A 23,871-nucleotide genomic window follows, 5' to 3' on the forward strand; every position below is an offset into this window, starting at 1 on the left:
AGGGGTCCCAGAAGGAAAAGAGAGAGTACAGGGAGCAGAGAATATATCTGAAGACATAATAGCTGAAAGCTTCCCTTACCTGGGAACGGAAACACACATCCAGGTCCAAGAAGCACAGAGAGTTCCAAATAGGATCAATTCAAAAAGGACCACACCAGGGCTTCCCTGGTGGTGCAGTGGTTAAGAATCTGCCTGCCAGTGCAGGGGACACGGGTTCAAGCCCTGGTCTGGAAAGATCCCACATGCCGCAGAGCAACTAAGCCCATGTGCCACAACTACTGAGCCTGAGCTCTAGAGCCTGTGAGCCACAACTACTGAGCCCACATGCCACAACTACTGAAGCCTGTGCGCCTAGAGCCCATGCTCTGCAACAAGAGAAGCCACCACAATCAGAAGCCCACACACCACAATGAAGAGTAGCCTCTGCTCGCCACAACTAGAGAAAGCCCATGCACAGCAACAAGGATCCAATGCAGCCAAAAATTAAATAAAATAAAATAAGGACTACACCAAGACATGTTGTAATTAAAATAGCAAAAATTAAAGGTAAAGAGAACATTAAAAACAGCAGAAGAAAAGCAACAATTTATGTATTGGGTTGGCCAAAAATTTCATTTAGGTTTTTCTGTAATGTCTTACAGAAAAACCCGAATGAACTTTTTGGCCAACCCAATATGAGTGAGCCACCTCCTAGAGTAATGAAAATAAAAACAAAAATAAACAAATGGGACCTAATTAAACTTAAAAGCTTTTGCACAGCAAAGGAAACCATAAATAAAACCAAAAGACAACCCACAGAATGGGAGAAAATATTTGCAAATGAAGTGACCAACAAGGGATTAATCTCCAAAATATACAAACAGCTCACACAGCTCTATGTCAAAAACAAAACAAAACAAAACCAAACAACCCAATCAAAAAATGGGCAGAAGATATAAATAGACATTTCTCCAAAGAAGACATACAGATGGCCAAAAGCAGGTGAAAAGGTGCTCAAATCACTAATTATCAGAGAAACGCAAATCAAAACTACAATGAAGTATCACCTCACACCAGTCAGAATGGATATCATCAAAAAGTCTACAAACAATACATGCTGGAGAGGGCGTGCAGAAAAGGGAACCCTTCTATGCTGTTGGTAGGAATGTAAATTGGTGCAACCACTATGAAGAACAGTATGGAGGTTCTTTAAAATACTAAAAATAGAGCTACCATATGATCCAGCAATCCCACCCCTGGTCATATATCCAGAGAAAACCATGGTTCCAAAGTATACATGCACCCCAATGTTCACTGCAGCACTATTTACAATAAAGAAGACATGGAAGCAACCTAAATGTCCATCAGCAGAAGAATGGATAAAGAAGATGTGGTACATATATACAATGGAATATTACTCAGCCATAAAAAAGAATGAAATAATGCCATTTGCAGCAACATGGATGGACCTAGAGATTATCACACTAAGTAAAGTAAGTCAGAAAAAGACAAATATCATATGATATCACTCATATGTGGAATCTAATTTTTTAAAAGTGATACCAATGAACTTATTTACAAAACGAAAACAGACTTACAGATATTGAAAACAAACTTATGGTTACCAAAGGGGAAATGTGAAAGGGAAGGTTAAATAAGGAGCTTGGGATTAACATACATACACTACTATATATAAACTAGATAACCAACATGGACCTACTGTATAGCACAGGGAACTCTACTCAGTATTCTGTGATAACCTATATGAGAAAATAATCTGAAAAAAATGAATATATGTGTATGTATAACTGAATCACTTTGCTGTACCCCTGAAACTAACAAAACATTGTAAATCAACTATAATCCAATAAAATTTATAAAATAAATAAAACATAAAATAAATATAAAATAAATAAATATAAAATAAAAATATAATATAATATAAAATAAATATAAAATAAAATAAATATAAAATAAAATATTATAAAATAAATAATAAATAAATATAAAATATATTTTTATTTATAAAATAAATAATATAAAATATGATGTAAAATAAATATAAAATAAAATAATAAATATAAAATAAAATATTTTTAAATATAAAAATTAAAATAAATATCAAATAAATCATTCTCCTATCAATAAATAATGTGATAATTTTAAACCTAAAAAAATCACACAATCATCTCAATAGATGCAGAAAAACCTTTTAATAAAATTCAACATCCATTTATGATAAGAATTCTCAACAAAGTGGATATAGACAGAACATACCTCAACATAATAATGACAAGCCCACAGGTAACATCAGACTCAATGGTGAAAAGCTGAAACCATTTCCTCTATGATTAGAAACAAGACAAGGATGCCCATTCTCTCCAATTTTATTCAACATATTATTGGAAGTCCTAGCCACAGCAATGAGATAAGAAAAAGAAATAAAAGGAATACGTGTTGGAAAGGAGAAAGTAAAACTGTCACTGTTTGCAGATGACAAGATACTATACATAGAAAATCTTAAAAACACAACCAAAAAACTGCTAGAGCACATCAATTAATTTGGAAAAGTTTCAGGGTGCAAAATTAATATACAGAAACATGTTGCATCTCTATACACTAACAATGAAATATCAGAAAGAGAAATTACAGAAACAATCCCATTTACAATTGCATCAAAAAGAATAAACTACCTAGGAATAAATCTAACTAAGGAGGCAAAGACCTGTACTCAGAGAACTATTAAAACACTGATGAAAGAAATTGAAAATGACACAAGGAGATGGAAACATATACTATGTTCATGGATTGGAGGGATTAATATTGTTAAAATGACCATACTACCCAAGGCAATCCACAGATTCAATGCAATCCCTATCAAAATGCCAATTGCATTTTTCACAGAACTAGAACAAATAATTCTAAAACTTATATGGAAACACAAAAGATCCAGAATAGCCAAAACAATCTTGAAAAAGAGAATGAAGCTGGAGGTATCATGCTCCCTGATTTCCAACTCTCCTTCAAAGCTACAGTAATCAAAAGAGTATGGTACTGGCACAAAAACAGACACATAGATCAATGGAACAGAGTCAAGAGCCCAGAAATGAGCCCACACTTATAAGGGCAATTAATCTATCCCTATATTCCATTAAGAGAATACGATTTTTGCTCTATTAAAAAAATTGTTATTAAGATTACATGATCTTAAAGGAAAACCCTGATGCCTAACTTCATGGCATCTACAACTTCTTTCACACCAATGTCCCTTCTAACATACGTTGTGTGACTGTGGATGTGGCCTTCACAAAGAACCATTAGGGGAGTCAAGTGACAGGAAGTCAAAGTGAACTGGAAGGAATTTTTTTTGAACTTTGCAGAACCATTCCTAAGCAGAGGGGAAAGATTTTCCTTACCAGTGAATTAAATAGATATATAGACACCAAATCTGCTTAGAACAATATGACTTCTCAGATCTAAGGATACCTGGCGATGCCCATAGACGAAACACTGAAAATTAAGCAGAGGGAGAAACTTATATTGCCAGCCTTCTGGAAATTCTTGTCTACATCTGTACAATAAGGGAGCAACCTGGAGCTGTCTTGAGAATTACCTCCAAGAATCTAAAGTTTCTAGAAACCATCCCAGAGAATTTGAAAATCCTAATCTTACCTGTACCAAATAGAATATTTTGTCAGAAACCTGGCAGGAAACAGAAGTCACCACAGATGGTCCAAATGCAGATGCTACTTATGGAGATATGATGAGGGTTCAAGGAAGAAGCAAGTGATGGTGAAGCACACAGAAACTAACAAGAGTTAGAAGCTATTTCTACTTTTAGGGCTGAGGGATAAAGGAAAACATAATGTTGCTCGAGTCTGAGCACCGGACGGTAGAGGAGAAGGTTCCCTGCTGGAGGGACGCAGCTACTCTCAGAACATGGTGTCAAAGCAAGAAGGGGCAGAAAGGGAGGGGATCTGTCCTGACCTTTCTCTCCTCCCACCCTCCCTTCTCCTGTGCGTACTTCTCGCTGCTGGAATGAAGTCAGCCCAAAACAACCAGCAGGAGAGCTGAGGGCTCCTCTTCTTCCTGGGGCTGAGAAGGCAGATGGAAGATAATCAGCCTCAGGAGTAATCCAGGGATTCCTGATCTGTGTGCAACAGAGGATCTGCTATCTGAGAAATGTCATCAGAATGAGTAAATGAACCATTCATTCCTTGATGGATAATTCCCGCCCCCCTTCTAGGTGCATAGGTGCTGCCCATCAATGAGATGCACACCGTCCTCACTCTCACCAAGCTTACAGCCCAGTGGGAGTGGCAGTCAAACAGACCCAGCAGAGGGTGTGACAGATGCACAGAGTAGAGCCAGCTAACCCAGGTATAAGAGATCAGAGAGAGGTTCTTGGAGGAAGTTATACCTAAAGGGAGATTTAAATAATGTGTAAGTAGAGAGGGCCTCCTGAGTAATGGCCGGGTGGTGAGATCGAGGATGATACAGTGGGATTCAGTATAGCCAGAGCATAGCTTTGGGAGTGGACAATGGGATGGGGGCAATGAGAATGGCCTGGAAGAAGTCTAGAGAGGTGAGACGGGCCAGATCTCAAAAAAAACCTTGTGAACATGCTAAGAATAAGAATATCATTCTTATTAGAATAAGAATATCAAAGGTGGGAAGGCATGTTAGTAATTTAGAAATAGGAGAATGCCACATGTTGAGCCCTAGAGCACTAAGAAAAAAAAAAGGCCTAAGTAACAGCTTTCTAACCCTCTAGGCTAGGGCTGTGAGTATAGATAACCAAGAATAAGAATAAGTGTGAGGAATGGAAAGATTATAAGCAGGGTAATGGCATAATCGGATGTTTTTTAAGGCTCTCCAAGGTGTGAAGGACAGATGGGCAAGGAACAAGTGTGGAAGGGGTTTTCACAGCCTGGCCCCTTCTCTGGCTGAGACCCTGGACAAGTGCCTCAACAGCCCTGAGCTTCAGTTCCCTCACCCATATGACAAAAATAATCAGCCTTGCCCAACTGACCTCACTAGATTGGGGCAAGAATCAGAGGGACATGAACGGGCTCTGGCAACTATAAAGTGCAGTCAGAATTCCCACCAGTGTTGTGATGAAAAGAAAATGTGGCTGATACTGTTATATTTCCCAAGGAAATCTGCATGGTCCTCTGATCCATTTCCCAAAGACCAGAGAGGAAATTGAGAATGAAGCAGCCCCAGAGCCAGCACACTGAAAAGAGTGTGTGCATGCCATGGATTTTGAGATGGAGATCCCGTCCTCCCTGTTGTGTGGCACATGATTGCTGTTCAATAAATAGGAATTGATGAATGGCTGAGTGAGGCTTTGTTTTGTTTTATTTTCATTTTTGCAAACTCTCTTATGACCACAGAGGGAAAGCTAAATTAATGCCATATGACTGTAAAAATCCCTCTGACATCTTTTACTGTAATGGAAGATGACAATGGTTATCAGAGCAGAAGGAACATGCTTGAGTGAAAGTAAATACCAAACACCTTTTGGGAAACCAAGCACCTCCTGATGACCTTTGCAGCTGTTCAGCTTCCTAAAGCACAGCAACCTGGAGTGTCATGGCAGTCTAACCAGGATTTCCTCGTGTTTCCAGGAGTGTGTCTCCTCCCTCTCCCTGGGTTGTGCAGAATTTTAAATGTCACAGTGATCACCTTTTTCCCCAGGATAACATGAAATATCATCGGAGCTTAATGGAGATGAACAAAAGATTAAACTCAGATGTTACTGATATATTACATTGGAGAAATTACATCTATTCCACAAGCTATAAATCCTCTGAATTTTGTAACACAATAAGAAATAAAATAGCAAAAGCTACTATTTCTGAGTCCCTGCCATGCATTCTACCCTATCCAAGTAATTCACACCTATCACCTCAGGTAATGCCCCTGACAGTCCTTCAAGGTAGGCATTATCATCCCCACTTAACACATAAATTCAGACAAACTCATTGACCTACTCAAAGCCACATGACTTTTGTGTGATGTGTGAATGTCCCCCCACTTAAGCTCTATGGCCTTGGCAGAGTTACTTTTACCTGCTCTAAGTCTCATCTGCAGAATGGAAATAACAAGATACTGAATTCATAAGAGTGTAGAAGATCATATTAAATGAGATGTTATGTGCAGCACTTTAGTGCAGGGCCTGCTACACAGTAATCACTTAGTGCATTAGTCAGTAATGATTACTGACTAATATGATTTATTATAAGGAACTGGCTCATGCAATTATGTAGGCTGAGAAGTTCCACCATTTGCAAACTAGAGATTCAGGAGAGCCAGAGGTGTTGATCCAGTCTGAGTCCAAAGACCTGAGAACCAGGAGAGCCAAGTTCCAGTCTGAGTGCAAGAGAAAGCCAACGTCCAGGGTCCAGGAAAGCAGGTAAAGAGAGAGAATTCTTTCTTATTCAACCTTTTATGCTATTCAGGTCTTCAATGGATTGGATGAGGCCCACCCACATTGTGAAGGTCAATCTGTTTTACTCAGTCTACCAATTCAAATGTTAATCTTATCCAGAAATATCACCACAGACCTGCCCAGAAATAATGTTTAACCAAGTATCTGACTACTCTGTGGTCCAGTCAAGTTGACACATAAAATTAACCATCACACTTACTAAATGGTGCTTTGTATGCTTGGCATTCTATGTCTGTCTAGCCACTGTTTCATTTTGCCTCAAAACCAAAAAGAGTCACCAGTATAATGATAATGAAATCAAAATCCACATAAAATTTTTCTTCCCTTGGGGAATTTTTCAACATCTTGCATATTTAATTCATGGCAAGGGTTCCAAGCACTGGGACTGTTTTCCCTAAAACTCGGGAAAAGGTGGGAAGGCATGTTAGTAATTTAGAAATAGGAGAATGCCACATATTGAGCCCTAGAGCACTAAGAAAAAAAAAAGGCCTAAGTAACAGCTTTCTAACCCTCTAGGCTAGGGCTGTGAGTATAGATAACCAAGCAAGGAAAAGCTTAGACCATGAATTAAAAGTAGGCACTTCCTTGGGCTGAGGCATCTCATTAGATGCTCCCATATCACCCTAGGTAATATGGAAAAAATTAGTTTAAATCTGAAGTCAAAAAGACATATATATGTGTGTATGTATGTATTATGTATATATATGTATATATACATACCCATTGCACAAAGTGTCCCATGGCATTTTTCTGCACCCAAACCTATATTTCATTTGCTGAGGTGCCCATTTTCTACTCACCACCTTCATTTTTTTTTTTTTTTAATAAATGTATTTATTTATTTATTTTTGGCTGTGTTGGGTCTTTGTTGCTGTGCGCAGGCTTTCTCTAGTTGCGGGGAGTGGGGGTTGCTCTTCATTGTGGTGCGTGGGCTTCTCATGGCGGTGGCTTCTTGTTGCAGAGCATGGGCTCTAGGTGCGCGGGCTTCAGTAGTTGTGGCATGCAGGCTCAGTAGTTGTGGCTTGCGGGCTCTGGAGTGATGCCTCAGTAGCTGTGGTGCACGGGCTTAGTTGCTCCACGGCATGTGGGATCTTCCCGGACCAGGGCTCGAACCCATGTCCCCTGCACTGGCAGGCGAATTCTTAACCACTGTGCCACCAGGGAAGTCCCACCACCTTCATTTCTGATGGTGGAGTTAGAAAGAGCTGAGCTTGAAATGCAGCCCTGCCACATTCTAGCCATGTTACCTTGAGCCAAATACTCATCTCTGAGTTTCAGAGACTCCCTCCATTGGGCATAAACTCCACAGAGCCCTTAGGAAGGTTAAGGAAAGTACTTATTGTGTCTGGCGCTTAATAAGGACTCCATAAATGTGAGCTTCCTTTCCACTCTCCATCTCCCAGCTCAATAAGGGAAAAAGTAAACTTTTCTTAAATTACTGTTGTTTTTAGATGACTGAAAGATGACATTCATTCTTCTCTGTATAAGGAGATAGCTGGAACTGAAAAGAACATCAACTCCACTGGTTATCAAACCATATTCTACTGAGCCTTCTTAAGGCTTGTGGGATAAGGGAGCACATTTGGGTAAGATTTCCACCCTACCCAACCTTCCACTTCAACTAGAGTTCATTTTACTTGTTTTGTGTATGCCTGCTTCCATTTAAGATTTCATTTTAACAAAAGATTCCTCAGAGAATAATTGCAAACCACTGATCTAATGCAAATCCATTTTAGAGATGAGGAAACAAAGACTCCAAAGGTAAGGTAACCACCCCTACAACCATTTGAGACAGAATCAGAATTAGAACACAGGTTCTTGGACTCCTAAGTCACTGTGCTGTCATTTTAAGCTATAGCATCTCACTATGACTGATGTGGGAATGGTAATGTGGTGTGGAAAGAGATCCTCCATCATCACAGGGAAACACAGGGTTGGTCAAGGTTTACATTGAGGGGAGTGTCCCATGAAGAGACTCCAGAGGGAGGAGAGACAGTTTTGCTTGTAGCCCAGAAGTCATGATGGATACCTAGGCTGCCTCACATGCCTATGGAAGTCCAAACCCCCTTCTGGGTTTCTATTCCAAGAATCATCCTATACCATGTCGATTGACACAAAATAAGCCATGTTTTGCTTTCTACTATAAAGGCTGAGTTTATTCAATCTTACTGAAGATGGTGGGAAGGTGGAAGGGGAAGTAGAGGTACAGGTGTCATACAACTACACTCATAACCTCTATCACACTGGCATCTATCTTTATCAACCTTTCCCTTTGTTTCCCCTCACCTCCTCCATCTATGATTGCCACATAAAACTCCAAATTCTTATCCTATTTTGTAGTTATTCAGTTTTTCTCCCCTCTTGAATATCCAAATCTATCAAAGTATTTAACAATTTGAAAAAGTCTTCCTGCTATTAATAACCACATTTCTTAGATAAAGTGTGGTTAGATAGAAAAAAACTTAAACAAAACCTGAAATTAAATTGTATTCTATTATAGGAAAAACAGAGGCATCTATGATAAAATGAGAAATTACAGCAGTGGTCCTGAATTTTTCCTATGTAAATTTCACTTTCCCTCTGGAGTGCTCTCATAATTCTTCTTGCCACTATCTTGCCCAGACCCTGGAAAATGTTACATTTACCTTAAAAACCCACTGCACAAGCTTGGACCTAATTTCTCTCCTTGGTTCCTTTAGGCAGCACAGGGAGGGAGCAATTTCATTTTAAGCTAATTAAATAGCTTCTGAAATGGTGAGCTAAGTAGTCTGTCCAACACACTCACTGAGGACAATTAAACAATCTGGACAACACTTTATTTTAATCTGCCTGCAGTCAATGGAGAGCTAAAAAGCAATGAGAAATCATAAGACTGAGATCTGAAAGAAGATGGAAACCAACAGAGTTAAGTTCAACAACTGGACCTCTTTACCCTTAGTGTATATGCTGATTCCAGGAGAGGTTAATGAGAGTCAGAGTTACTGAACAGAAATTTTAACAGATTAGTTGGAGTTAGAGAGAAATTGGAGTCCAGAGTCACTGAAGGGACACTGATAAACTTGTGGAACTCTACAGGCTCAAGATCCTATGAGTAAGGGTAAAATAGAAGAAGAATAACCCTTAAAGAAACTGAAGCCAAAATTCAAACCATTTCAGTCCCTGAAATTGGATTAACATGACCCTAGGTTGCAAGTGCACCTAGTTGTCCTCCATAAGCAAACATAAATCATTTTTGGAGAAAGAGAACATCATGATAAGCTTTTTTCCTCTAATTTTTATCTAACAATGTCCAGCACATAATCAAATGAAACAAGGCACAACAATCTTGAAAATCTTGAAAAATCTGAAAGAGAAATTATGGAAACACTCCTATTTACCATTGCAACAAAAAGAATAAAATAACTAGGAATAAACCTACCTAGGGAGACAAAAGACCTGTATGCAGAAAACTATAAGACACTGATGAAAGAAATTAAAGATGATACCAACAGATGGAGAGATATACCATATTCTTGGATTAGAAGAATCAACATTGTGAAAATGACTATACTACCCAAAGCAATCTACAGATTCAATGCAATCCCTATCAAATTACCAATGGCATTTTTTACGGAGCTAGAACAAATCATCTTAAAATTTGTATGGAGACACAAAAGACCCCGAATAGCCAAAGCAGTCTTGAGGGAAAAAAACGGAGCTTGCAGAATCAGACTCCCTGACTTCAGACTATACTATAAAGCTACAGTAATCAAGACAATATGGTACTGGCACAGAAACAGAAACATAGATCATTGGAACAGGATAGAAAGCCCAGAGATAAACCCACGCACCTATGGTCAACTAATCTATGACAAAGGAGGCAAAGATATACAATGGAGAAAAGACAGTCTCTTCAATAAGTGGTGCTGTGAAAACTGGACAGCTACATGTAAAAGAATTAAATTAGAATACTCCCTAACACCATACACAAAAATAAACTCAAAATGGATTAGAGACCTAAATGTAAGACTGGACACTATAAAACTCTTAGAGGAAAACATAGGAAGAACACTCTTTGACATAAATCACAGCAAGATCTTTTTTGACCCACCTCCTAGAGTAATGGAAATAAAAACAAAAATAAACAAATGGGACCTAATGAAACTTCAAAGCTTTTGCACAGCAAAGGAAACCATAAACAAGACGAAAAGACAACCCTCAGAGTGGGAGAAAATATTTGCAAATGAATCAACGGACAAAGGATTAATCTCCAAAATATATAAACAACTCATTCAGCTCAATATTAAAGAAACAAACACCCCAATCCAAAAATGGGCAGAAGACCTAAATAGACATTTCTCCAAAGAAGACATACAGACGGCCACAAAGCACATGAAAAGATGCTCAACATCACTAATTATTAGAGAAATGCAAATCAAAACTACAATGAGGTATCACCTCACACCAGTTAGAATGGGCATCATCAGAAAATCTACAAACAACAAATGTTGGAGAGGGTGTGGAGAAAAGGGAACCCTCTTACACTGTTGGTGGGAATGTAAATTGATACAGCCACTATGGAGAACAATATGGAGGTTCCTTAAAAAACTAAAAATAGAATTACCATATGACCCAGCAATCCCACTACTGGGCATATACCCAGAGAAAACCGTAATTCAAAAAGACACATGCACCCGAATGTTCATTGCAGCACTATTTACAATAGCCAGGTCATGCCCATCAACAGATGAATGGATAAAGAAGCTGTGGTACATATATACAATGGAATATTACTCAGCCATAAAAAGGAACGAAATTGAGTCATTTGTTGAGACGTGGATGGATCTAGAGACTGTCATACAGAGTGAAGTAAGTCAGCAAGAGAAAAACAAATATCGTATATTAACGCATGTATGTGGAACCTAGAAAAATGGTACAGATGAGCTGGTTTGCAGGGCAGAAGTTGAGACACAGATGTAGAGAACGGACATATGGACACCAAGGGGGGAAAACTGCAGTGGGGTGGGGATGGTGGTGTGCTGAATTGGGCGTTTGGGATTGACATGTATACACTGATGTGTATAAAATTGATGCCTAATAAGAACCTGCAGTATAAAAAAACAAACAAACAAAACAACTAATACTAAACTTTCATTGGGTTATTTGTATGGAAATATGTTAATATAAATGTTTCAGACATTACATGAAATTTCTAAAAATCTTATATGTTCTGGTATAATGTTATAAGTAATAATCCTAGTTATTACTTTAAAATGTATATCTCAGAAATAACTAATTTTCTTGTCAACTGCATTATTATGAACTTTCATCAAATCTTTAACTGTGGTCATTTTAAGTCTTTTGTCATTTACAGACAGTTCTGGGTGTACTCTGATGCTTTTGCAAATATGTTCCTGTAAAAGGGTTTCATCTTCAAGAAATTCATGGAAAAGACTCTGACAAGTACAGGTTTCTGGTAACTGACTGTACTGCTGAACTGAATGAATAAGCATTTTCAGAACTCTAATGAAAAACTGATGAACTCATAAAAGTGTTAACAAAAGATCAAGATAAAAAAAATTAATTACATGGTACTGAGTGAACTGATGAGGATGAGTATAATTTTTGTGACTTTCTGTCTGAATTAAAAAAAAAAAAATCCCACAAGGACTCAGAGGCATAGAATATACAAATCAATTTTCACTGCAAAGTAAGGGAGCTGTTACAGTGGAGGATTACTGGACTGAATGTCAATATTATGACATAGTATGAGTGTGTTTCATGTTTGGTAATTGCAATCATTGTTGCTTTTGTTGTGGTCATCCATGTACAATGCTTGGTGTCAGTCTATTTTTCTCTTGTAAAAATAAAATACAGTGTGTGTGTGTGAAAAAAAAAAAAGAAGACAAGATACACAAGAACAAAGAAAACAGAAAAAGATCCAAGTAGTTCTAGATAATAAAATTATTAGTCATAGATTTTAGAATAATAATGCTTCTGAGGAGATAAAAGACAAGATTCAGAATTCTGGCAGATAATTGGAAATTACAAAAATATAATGAAATGGAAATATTAGAACTAAAAAATACAATAAGCAAAAGTAAGAACTCCATGGATGTGTTTAGCTGCAGTTAGGTACAACTTAAAACAAGAAGAAAGAAGAAAATATCCAGAATTATGCAAGAGGGAACAAAATACAGCAGAGACTTAAGTGCAGATGAAATACACTAAAAAGCCTAACATGTATAATAAATCTCAGAGAGAAAATACAGAAAGAATTGGGAAGAAGAAATATTTGAAACAATTAGCTGAATTTTTTCCAAAACTGATGAAAGGTTTTAAGTCATAAATTCAAGAATTCTTACAAATCCCAAGCAAGATAAATACAAAGAAATCCACATCTAGACACATCATGGTCAAACTGCTGATAACCAAAGACAAAAACAAAACACTAAAAACAGAAAGGAAAAAGACACATTACCATCTCAACAGGAATAGTGAAATAAGACAACAGAATTATTTCAACAAAGTATCTTGGGAAAAAATGTCTTGTCAACTTAGAATTCTATATCCAGCAATAATAGCCTTCAAGAATAAAGATGAAATATTTTCAGACAAAAATAGAATTCAGCAGACCCATTATAAATGAAGTTTTTTAGGAAAAAAGAATTAGCCCAAATGGAAGCTTAGAGATGAAGGAAGGAATACACATCAACAAAAAGAGCAAATTTGTGATTAAAGCTCGGTGAATATTGATTGTGAAAAGCAATAATTATTATCTGTGATAGGATTTTAAATATCTGTAAACTTATTTATATGCAGCAACAATAGTATATAAGTTAAAAGATAGAGATCAAATATTCTAAGATCCTTGTACTGAATATAAAGAGGGTAAAAAGTACCAAATAACACTAGCCTTTGATAGGTTGTGGATGCATGTAGTAATCTCTAGACTAAGCACTTGTAGACTGGATGATTGTGTCCCTCCAAAATTCATATGCTGAAACTCTACACCTCAATGTGATTATATCAGGAGTTAGGCCTTTGGGAGGGAATTAGGATCTGATGAGGTCATGAGGGTGGAGCCATCATAAGTGAGATTAGTGCCTTTCTAAGTGTCATGAGAAAGCTTGTTTCCTTTCTCTCTTTCCACCATGTAAGTATACAAGGAGAAATTTGCTATCTGCAACTCAGAAGAGGGCTCTTATCAGAACCCAACTATGCTGGCACAATGATCTCAGACATAGAGCCTCCAGAAATGTGAGAAATAAATTTCTGTTTTTGATAAGCCACCTAGTTTTGTTATACAGCCCAAACTGAGTAAGACACCATCAAAACTCCAGTAAAAGTATATAATTATTAAGCAAACAAAAGAGGGAAAATGAAAAAATTCAAACAATCTAAATTCTTTTATATTCTTGTATTCTGACAAGAAACAAGAAGTACAGGAATATATGTTGTTTGGCATAAATAGAAAGCTAACAGTAAAATGAGAGATTCAAACCAAATATATCAGTAATAAATTAAATGTAAATAGAGCAAATTTTCCAATTAAAGGCAGAGAATGCCAGGCTTTATAATAAAAAAAAGCTCAACTATCAACTATTCACAAGAGTAATCTAAAATATGGAGCTATTATAAAAGTATATAAAAAGTAAAAGAATGAAAAAGATATACCATGTAAAGAATAACTGAAAAAAAAAAGCTAGTGTTGCTAAATTAATATCAGAAAAATGTACTTTAAGGTCAAAGTATTACAAATGAATAAAACATAAACTTTATACTTTAAAAATATTTTATTTACTAGGTAGATATGGCAATTATACATTTATATGCACCAAATAACATAGGCTGAAATATACAAGACAAAAACTGATAGAACTGAAAGGAGAAATAGACAAATCTAATATCTTAGTGGACGTTTTATTATACTTCTTTCAGTAATAATATATGTATTCAAAACAATTAATGAAGATAAAGATAATCTGAACAACACATTGGTAAATATAGCCTAATTACCATATATGAATATTCTACTCAATAACTGTAGCATACACATTTTTTTCCAAATATACATGAAGTAGTTATAAAGCTTAACAATATCCTTGATCATAAAACAAATCTTAACCAATGTCAAAGGACTAAAATCATACAGAATATATTTTTAAACACAGTGAAATTAAGCTAAGAATCAATGACCCCAAAACTATAAATTCCAATGTGTTTGAAAACTAAAGAATATCCTTCTAAATAACACATTATTCAAAGGAAATAAAAAATAAAAATTAGAAAATATTTTAAATAAAACATCTAAAAGATCAAGGAAACAGTTCATAAAAACACTTATAGGATGCATCTTACAGAACATTTCTACCTTTAAATGTATGCATTATAAAAGAAGAAAGACTAAAAAGTTATGAACTAAGTAATCATCTCAAGAAACTAGCAATAGAAGAGCAATTTATAACCAAAGAAAAATGGAATAAAGAAGAAAAATAGTAGAAGCAGAAATTAAGGAAAGAGAGAACAAATTTACAATAGAGAGGAATCAACAGAGACCAAAGTTGGTTATTTGGACAGAGTAGTAATATTAATAACTATCTAGCAAGATTAATCAAGAAAAAGGAGAAAAAGAAAAATAACCAATGTTAGGTAAGAAAAAAGGAAAATCATTAAAGATCTTATAGATATTAAAAAGATCACAAGAGAATACTATAAAACAATTTTAGGTCATTAAAGTTTAAAGTTTGATAAAAATAGAAAAACTTACATTAAAAACACAATTTGTAAAACTGACACAAGAAAAAATCGAAAATCTGAATCATCCTATAGCATCAAAGAAATTGAGTCCATAATCTTAAACTCTCAAAAAAGAAAACCCAGTACCAAATAGTTTCACCAGTGTATTCTACCAAACATTTAAGGAAGGCATAGCCGTTTATACACAAACCATTTCAGAGAACAGCATAAAATGGAACACTCTCAAAACTTACTTATGAGGCCAGCAAAATCTTTATGCCAAAATCTGACAAGGACATTACAAGAAGTGAAAATTACAGGATGATTTCAGTCATGAAGATGCAAAAAATATAAACAAACAAAAACCAGCAATGTTTAAAATGGTTAATACATTATGACCGAGAAACATTTATTCCAAGGAAGCAAGATTGGTTTAACTGTCAAAAAAAATGGAACAATTAACTCACCACATTAACAAAATAAAGGCTAATTATCATATTGCCTTCTCAGTGCAGAAAAAGCTTTTAACAGAAGTCGTCTCCATTTTATGATATAAGAATCTCAGGGCTTCCCTGGTGGCACAGTGGTTGAGGGTCTGCCTGCCAATGCAAGGGACGTGGGTTCGAGCCCTGGTCTGGGAGGATCCCACGTGTCGTGGAGCAACTAGGCCCGTGAGCCACAATTGCTGAGCCTGTGCGTCTGGAGCCTGTGCTCCGCAGCAAGAGAGGCCGCGATGGTGAGAGGCCCGCGCACCGCGATGAAGAGTGGCCCCTGCTCGCCGCAGCTGGAGGGAGCCCTCGCACAGAAACGAAGACCTAACACAGCAATCAATCAATCAATCAATCAATGAATAAATAAATAAGCTTTAAAAAAAAAAAGCATTAAAAAAAAAAAAAAAGAATCTCATAGTGAGGCAGGAGACAGATGGGTCCCCCCCAGGGTAAACAGCTGGAATTCATTCCCTGTGGACAGAAACTCTAAAATATCAATAGCAGGACAATCAAGAGAGGATGCCTGGGGCCTGCCCAGATAAGAGATAAAAGACCACATATTCCTCATTCTGAATGTCAAGGAGACTTCCCGACTATACATATGCAGAAAGGCTCCTTGGAGGTCAAAAGGGTGGGGCGCCACCCCATAGTAAGTGATGTCAACCACCCATAGGCCTCTTCGTTGGAATCTGTCTTGGCTAAGAGATGCGCACGCACACAGGGGAGGACCCTGAGAAATACTAAATACGGACTCAGAACCAGGCAAAGCAAGATGATTGGTCGAAGGAAACCTGGAAGAAATGTCCCATAAAAGTGATTCAAATTACCACAAGGGTGCGACTCTCTTTCTGAGCCCACCCGTGTGTCTATCCACACATATTGTACTCTTTTTCCTCCTAATAAACACTTTACTTGCTTCACTACTTTCTGTCTCTATGTGGAAATTCATTTCTTTTTTTTTTTTTTAATAAGGAGCATTTTCTTTTTTCTTTTTTTTAAATTTTATTTATTTATTTTATTTATGGCTGTGTTGGGTCTTCGTTTCTGTGCGAGGGCTTTCTCTAGTTGTGGCAAGCGGGGGCCACTCTTCATCGAGGTGCACGGGCCTCTCACTATCGCGGCCTCTCTTGTTGTGGAGCACAGGCTCCAGACGCGCAGGCTCAGTAATTGTGGCTCATGGGCCCAGTTGCTCCGTGGCATGTGGGATCTTCCCAGACCAGGGCTCGAACCCATGTCCCCTGCATTGGTAGGCAGATTCTCAACCACTGCGCCATCAGGGAAGCCCCGGAAATTCATTTCTATACAGCTGATGAGCCAGGGCCTTGTCACTGGCCACTGGTCCCTGGTGGTCTAGTGGCTAATATTTAACACTCTCACTGCCATGGCCCTGATCTCTGAGAGGCAGCAGTGAGTGGTGGCGTGAAGTTAGATCTTAGTTCCCTGCCCAGGAATTGGACCTGGGAAGCCTGGATGAAAACCAGGAATCCTAGCCACTAGTCCAGCAGGGGCTACAGGCTAGAAGCAGAGTTCCTTGGGCTCTTGACCCCATTGAAAAATGCATTTCTCAAGGAGGCAAAAACTGTAAAAACAGGTACAAAGTTTATTATAGAGACACAGTATAAGTGGGAGAGACACAGTATAACAAGTGGGAGAGCACACAGAGTTTGTTAAGACAGAACCAAGGCAGGCAGAGAAACACACCTGGAGAGAAAGGGTGTGGGCGTCCTCCCTAATGAGGAGGAGTGCAGTAAAGAGGCGGTTAGGTCGTTTATATAGGGCAGGTCTTCTGGGTCTTTGTTTAGCTTTGGCCAATCATCTGGTTTCTTTTTCCACACCTGACCTGCCTTAGGACCCTCCCCAACAGGCGTGCGCAACTTTTTTCCAAGATGGATTCCAGCCCAGAGGCCTATGGCATCACATATTGTGGGGTGGTGCCCCCTTCTTTTTGGCCTCCAAGGAGCCTTTCTGCGCATGTGCAATGTCTCCCTTGCCCCAAGGATGGGAAATATGTGACCTCTTGACCCTATACTCAAACAACGTTTAGCCTCTCTCTGTTCCTGCCATGACTGTTATCTTAAGGTACCCACAGGAGACAAATCCTGGCTATTTACCCTGTTTCTGTTGTTATTTCTATTTCAAAGTGCAAACAGGAGGCTGACTGTAAATATCTAACCTGGAGCCCACCTATCTCCTGTCTCAGGAAATGCAAACAGGAGGCTAGTTGTAAGTGCCCAGCCTAAAGCCCATCTTTTTCTCACCCCAAGAACTGTAAACAGGAGGCCAGTTGTAAATGCCTAATCTGGAGCTCATCTATCTCCTGCCTCAGCCTGACCTCAGTCTCTGGCTGGGAACCAAAATCTTGCTTCAAGCCACTGCAGACCGAGGCGACCCAAAATCAATAGCAATCTCAAAATAGAAAGGAACCTTCTTGATATTATAAAGGGTATCTATAAAAAAAAATCACAGCAAAAATCATACTTAGGGGTGAAACATCCTATGATGCACCATCACCTTCAGGATAAGTCCAGGCTGCTTTGTGGTCTGCTGGCTCCACACATGAAACCTGGGTCCCAGCCATGGTCAACCATTTGCAGCTTCCCAAACTGCAAAATGATGTAGGCCAACCTCATTCCATACATTTCTTATTAAACAGAGATCCTACTTCCATTATACAATTACTTGTCTACAAGTATCTCTCAAATTGTTGCTAACACTAAAATCAATGAACAAAAATATGAATTAAGCAGTTAGTTTGGAATAAATGCCTTGAAACACTGAATGTCATGAATAGGAGTTTTCAGGATTAAAAATGATATGTGGAAAGAAAAGCTCTAGCTGTTAACATAAATAAGAAAAGAAGTTTTAAGAATTAATAGCTCTGCTACATATTAGTACTTCTAACAATAATAAAATTAGAAGAAACTTGGGTGGTTTTGTTTAGTAAACCAAAGCATGTAGTGTTGTAAAAAAATAAGTATGTAAGGAAATAAGTATTGGAATCCAAATGGGAAAAACATGCAGTGCCCCAGATCCTAAAGGATGCGTGAGGTTTAGATCAAAAAAACACAGAAGTGTAAGAAGGAGGCAAATTTCAGGATAAAAAAAAAAAAAATGAACTGGAGAAGAGGTAGTAAAATGACAAAATCATTTTATCTCTGTTGTATGCATGGTCTTTGGAGGCAGACAAACCTGGGGAGAAATAAACAAGGTCCTTGTAATCTTCTGCCAATCAATTAACCTCTCTGAGGACCAGTTGCCATGAAGGTTAAATGACAAATGGGTGTACTGTCATGTAAGTCCTCCCCCCATAAAAAAGTCTCCATTCATTCCACTTGCCCCACTTCAAAGCTACATCTTCATTTTCACAGGTGACAAAAAAAAAAAAACAAGATTCTCCAAAATTCCCTTAAGATATCCAAAACAAAAAGAGCTCATTCCTCAAATCAAAAGGAACAAAGAAACCACAAAAGGTTACAATTCAAATGAGCCTCAGAGACTGAGGGTCTAAGGAATGCACTGATGGCTAGAGCTGTCTTATGCAAATAGAGTATTTGAAAAATCTTTTCCAGACCTCTCCTGAAGCTTCTGCCTCCCTCCAGAATGTTTTGCCTTCATAAATGCATGTTGAATGGCCAGCTTTCCTCCCAACTAGTTGTGCACAAAAGTAGATTGCGTACTCACTCATCGGGAGGATGATTTGCAAAAGGAGAGCAGAGGAGTAAGGTGTTTGTGCATATGCAAAAACTTTGCCCAGAAGATGACTTATTACATTAGAAGTGATCAAACTTCAGAAGGAACCAAGAAAACTCTATTATGTTGTTAGGAACACACATAGCCAAATATGTGCTTAACTGCTCCTCCCTTGCTCCTTGCCAAAAGGGCTGATGTACTGTCCAGCTTATTATGTTGGGGGGTTTTTGCTTTGTTTCAACTCCAGGGCTCTATGGAACCCATTCTTAGAATGCCAAACATTATGACAAGTCCCAGATCTTGTGAGCCAACCTAAACCTGGCTGGGCTCAGAGGTGGATGACACGCCATCCAGGAGCTGGCCCCTGTTCCTCTCTGAATGGATCAGGAGATGCAGGCACACCACTGATGAAGCTCCCTCCCAAGGTTGAGGCTCTAATGGAACACATCTGAATTCCCTCCAGGGGAAGCTGCCAAGAACCTGGAGGAGGCGAAGGAGGATCTAGAGAGAGGGGATGACTGTGAGAGAGACAAGCTCCAGCCCTGCAGACTTGTCAGTCAGGGATTTAGAGGGACCTAGAGAGAATGAAAGCACTCAAAGGAAATAAACCTTTCATAATCATCTTTAGGGCAGGCAGACATAAGACTTACAGAGTAAAGAGTTGTGCTCTGATAGAAAGCCCAGAAAGATTAAATCCTAGCAAGCTGGGTATTAAGTGTGCCAGATGCTGTTCTGAGCTCTACGTGCATTATCTCATTTAATCTTCATGATGTGCTTGCAACGGGGACTCTTACCTCCTCCATTTTATAGATAGAAAACTGAGGCTTAGCGAGGCTGGGCAACTAGCCCCAGACCCAACAGCAGTGAGCACTGAACTCATAACTGGATGTTGCCTCTCCACTGAAAATAATCCATGACAAAAATAATCCTAACAAAGCATTTATCACACCATTGAAATGGAGCAGGACCCTCTGGGGCCCTCCTGGGTACAAATCCTTTCCCTGTTCCCCATTTCTTATTTATAGGAAATGGGCTTCATTCAGCCTCCTTGACCTTCCCTAAGTTCCAAAAGGCAGATTCAAACAGCTGCTAATCAGAGAAGGGAAGGAATGCAGAAGCAAAGGAGCAGCAGTCAAGAAAAATAGTGCAGCCTTGGGGCAAGGTCCTGGTTCCTCCTCAGGGAATATACATGACAATATCTTTGAGTTCTTCTGCAAAAACTAAGGCTGGCACCCAGGTGGAGGATGGTAACTTCAGGCTGAGCACAAGATTCCAGGAACTCCGCCCTGTTACCTCACCAGCAACCAATCAGAAGAAAGTCTTCACACAGTGGAAGAAAACAAACACTCTGTGTCCCTTCCCAAATGATTCCCCCTTAAAAAACTTTCGTGGTTGAGTAGAATCTTTGGAGTTGATTGTTGGACATGAGGCCATCTTCTCCCCAAGTTGCCAGCCTGCTGAAAAAAGCAAACTTTCTTTTCCAACAAACATAACGTCTCTCAAGTATTTGCTTTCAAGCTGAACCTGAGTTCGGTAACACCGTAAGTACTCAGTAAATAATTATTAATAAAATAACTAATTAACTAAATAACAAATGTTATTATAAGGTCAGCACTGGATTAATACAGACCTGGCACTAATCAGCTTTGTGTCTTTGTGGAAATTGCTTGTCTTCTCTGGGTTGCATTTTCCTCATCTAAAAAGAAGTTTAGACTAGATGCTCTCTGGGTTATATGATATGATTAATGAGTCATATGGTGAGCCCAGCATTTGAACAAAACTATCCATCTAGTCCAAACCAGAGCTCTCAATGTAACTTTGACCCAAGTCCCTTCAGCTGTGTGAAATTGTGTCTCTTTTCCAAGAGAAAAAATGCTTCTAGGCTGGGAAAACACACATCTTTCTAGAGCACCCTGTGGCTTGGTTGGAGAGGACACTGCCATTAACAAAAGGGCCCTTTATCACAGTTGCCACTTCATTCTCAGTGACCAGATTGTCCCATTTGTCTCAGTCAAGATTTTAAATGACCCCATGAAGGGCTTCTCCCTTTGCTCAGCCGGATGGCTCTTTCTGGCAATTGAAATGCAGGGTTCTTTTCCACCAAAACGACAACATAAGGGCAGGAAAAACCTTTTAGAATGTACTCAGAGCAAAACTATAATCTTGAATGTTTTCAACAGCTCCTTTTCTCTCCTTTAAAATTCTTTTTTTGTCTTTAAGGCATTAAACAATATTGCATGGACAGAACTTATTGGACTAAAAAGTTGGTTGTTTTTATGTTTGTCCTTATGTACCCTGACCTTACTACACCACATCCTTTTCTAAGCTACCACTTGACTGCTCCCAGACACGTTCATTCTTCTCTATCCAGTCTCCATCAAGGCCTCCTCCTCTAGACAGCCTTTCTTGAGTCTGTCAGGTAGACATGGGCATTTTTCATAGGAATAAATTATACTTGAGGCCAGGGCCCATGATGTCTCCGGTTGGCATTATCACTTAGCAAAGCACCTGATGTAAGGTAGGCATCCACACAGTCAGGTAGGTGCAGTCAGCCCTCCCTCCATATCTGCTGGGTCCACATCCATGATTCAACTAACCATTGATCAAAAATATTTGGAATGAAAAGTTCTAGAAAGTTCCAAAAAGCAAATCTTTAATTTGCTGCACATCAGTAACTATTTACAAAGCATTTACCTTGTATTTACAACTATTTACATAGCATTTACATTGTATTAGGTATTATAAGTAATCTCAAGATGGTTTAAGGTATACGGAAGTATGTGCATAGTTTATATGCAAATAGTACGCCATTTTATATAAGGGACTTGAGTGGATTTAGGTACCCACATGGGTGTCCTGGAACCAATTCCTTGCTGATGTCAAGGGACTACTGTACAGTTGACCCTTGAACAATGCGGGAGGTTGGGATGCCAGCCCTCCATGCAGTCAAAAATCTGCATATAACTTATAATCAGTTCTCTGTATCTACCGGTGCACAGCCAAGGAATCATCCAACTGCGGGCATGTAGTACTGTAGTATTTACTTGAAAAAAATCCACATATATATGGACCTGTGCAGTTCAAACCCATGTTGTTCAAGGGCCAACTGTATTTGGTGAATGAATGTTGAAAGGATGCTTCAAAAAAATCAATTAAAACATTAAGTAATAGATTAAACAAAATATAAATTATAAGAATATGTGATATGAGAATATGATATGAATATTGTTAAGAACATGATGACGCTTATCAGTGGGTCTACAGCCCAACAGTAATTATACTGATGATCATTTTTGCTCTTTAGGCTTTATGAACTATGTGACTTGAATAGGCCCTGTGTAAGTAGAAACCAAGGACAGATCGTTTATCTGGGAGAGAGGAAGATGTACTTCTTAAAAATCCAAATACATTTGCATCAGAGCTTACTTTGAACCTTAACCCAGTTCCTACCACTGGATGAAAGAATCACCAACAAGCGTCTATGAGAAACAGGCTGACCATCACTGCCCTAGATCTGAGAAAGATGGAACAAGGCCACGGTCAAGTTTCAGGCGCCAGCTGGAAGGAGACGACTTAATGTGGAAGAGTGAAGGTTGAGTTATGAAGCGATTCTTGTTGAAGATAAATCTATACAAGGAATTAAATTCAGAATATCTCTGTTCTCAAACATTGACCAGATCTGTGGCCCCTATTCAGACAAAGTTGCTACCTTGAAGCAACTCTGCACAAGAAGTGTGATTCAGCAAAAGAGTGACTGTAAATTCAGTAAGATCTGGGTTGAAATCCTGTCTCTTAGTAACTCTATGACCTTGGTCATGCCTCCTGAGCATCATTTTTGTCAGTAGAAAAGTAGAGATAATAACACTTGTTACTACATATTGTTGAAAGTGGGCATTCAGTAAATGTTACTTTCCTTCTCTCCAGGTAGTCAGCCACTAGGGAAAAAGAACTGAGAGGGAAACTTCCTAAACTGGGAAGAAATTGCCCAGATTTCCAACTGGGGAACGCTTACTGTTGAAATAAACTGGTTGTGGAAAGGAACAGCAAAAATAGGAATCCTCAAAAATTGGAATCTATATCAAATCACTCACTTTAATTCTACAGATATTTATTGAATACCTACTATGTGACAGACATTATTCTGAGCCTTGAGGATACGGGCAAGAATAAGACAGACAATCCCTGCTGTCAGAGAGCTCACAAGCTATCAGGAAAGACATTCATTCAAGAGGTACATGTGTGATGAGCGTTTTGAAACAGTGCTATGGGAGCACAGGGTCTAGTCTAAATTGTTAAATGTAGTTTATCTGAAAGTCCCATTTATGCTGAGAAAAAAAGGATGAATAGGACAAATTGGTAGATTTTGTATTTTCCTCCACCACTCAAATTACACAGATATTTCTTGCATTCCTACTATGTGCTAAGCCCTGAGGAGACAGAAATAAAAAAGAAACTATGAACAGTCTCTGCTCCCCTCCTCAAAATCCATCAAAGAAAAACAAAATAAATGGCAGAGATGCCAGATGATATCACGAATAA

At 38.4% G+C, this 23,871-nt stretch overlaps 1 protein-coding gene across 3 annotated transcripts in view; it reads left to right on the forward strand.

Annotated features, from left to right (window-relative positions):
• Window positions 1–12,284, forward strand: part of STXBP4 (syntaxin binding protein 4) — a 213,573-nt gene extending 201,289 nt beyond the window's left edge. For all 3 annotated transcript variants that reach the window (XM_082371880.1, XM_082371882.1, XM_082371881.1), the window contains one exon: window positions 1–12,284. This exon is cut by the window's left edge and continues 17,393 nt beyond it. The gene's annotated coding sequence lies outside the window, so the exon portion shown is untranslated.
• Window positions 12,285–23,871: the final 11,587 nt, after the last annotated feature.

Source organism: Balaenoptera borealis, assembly GCF_965194805.1.
Source record: "Balaenoptera borealis genome assembly, chromosome: 20".
Lineage (NCBI taxonomy): Eukaryota > Metazoa > Chordata > Mammalia > Artiodactyla > Balaenopteridae > Balaenoptera > Balaenoptera borealis.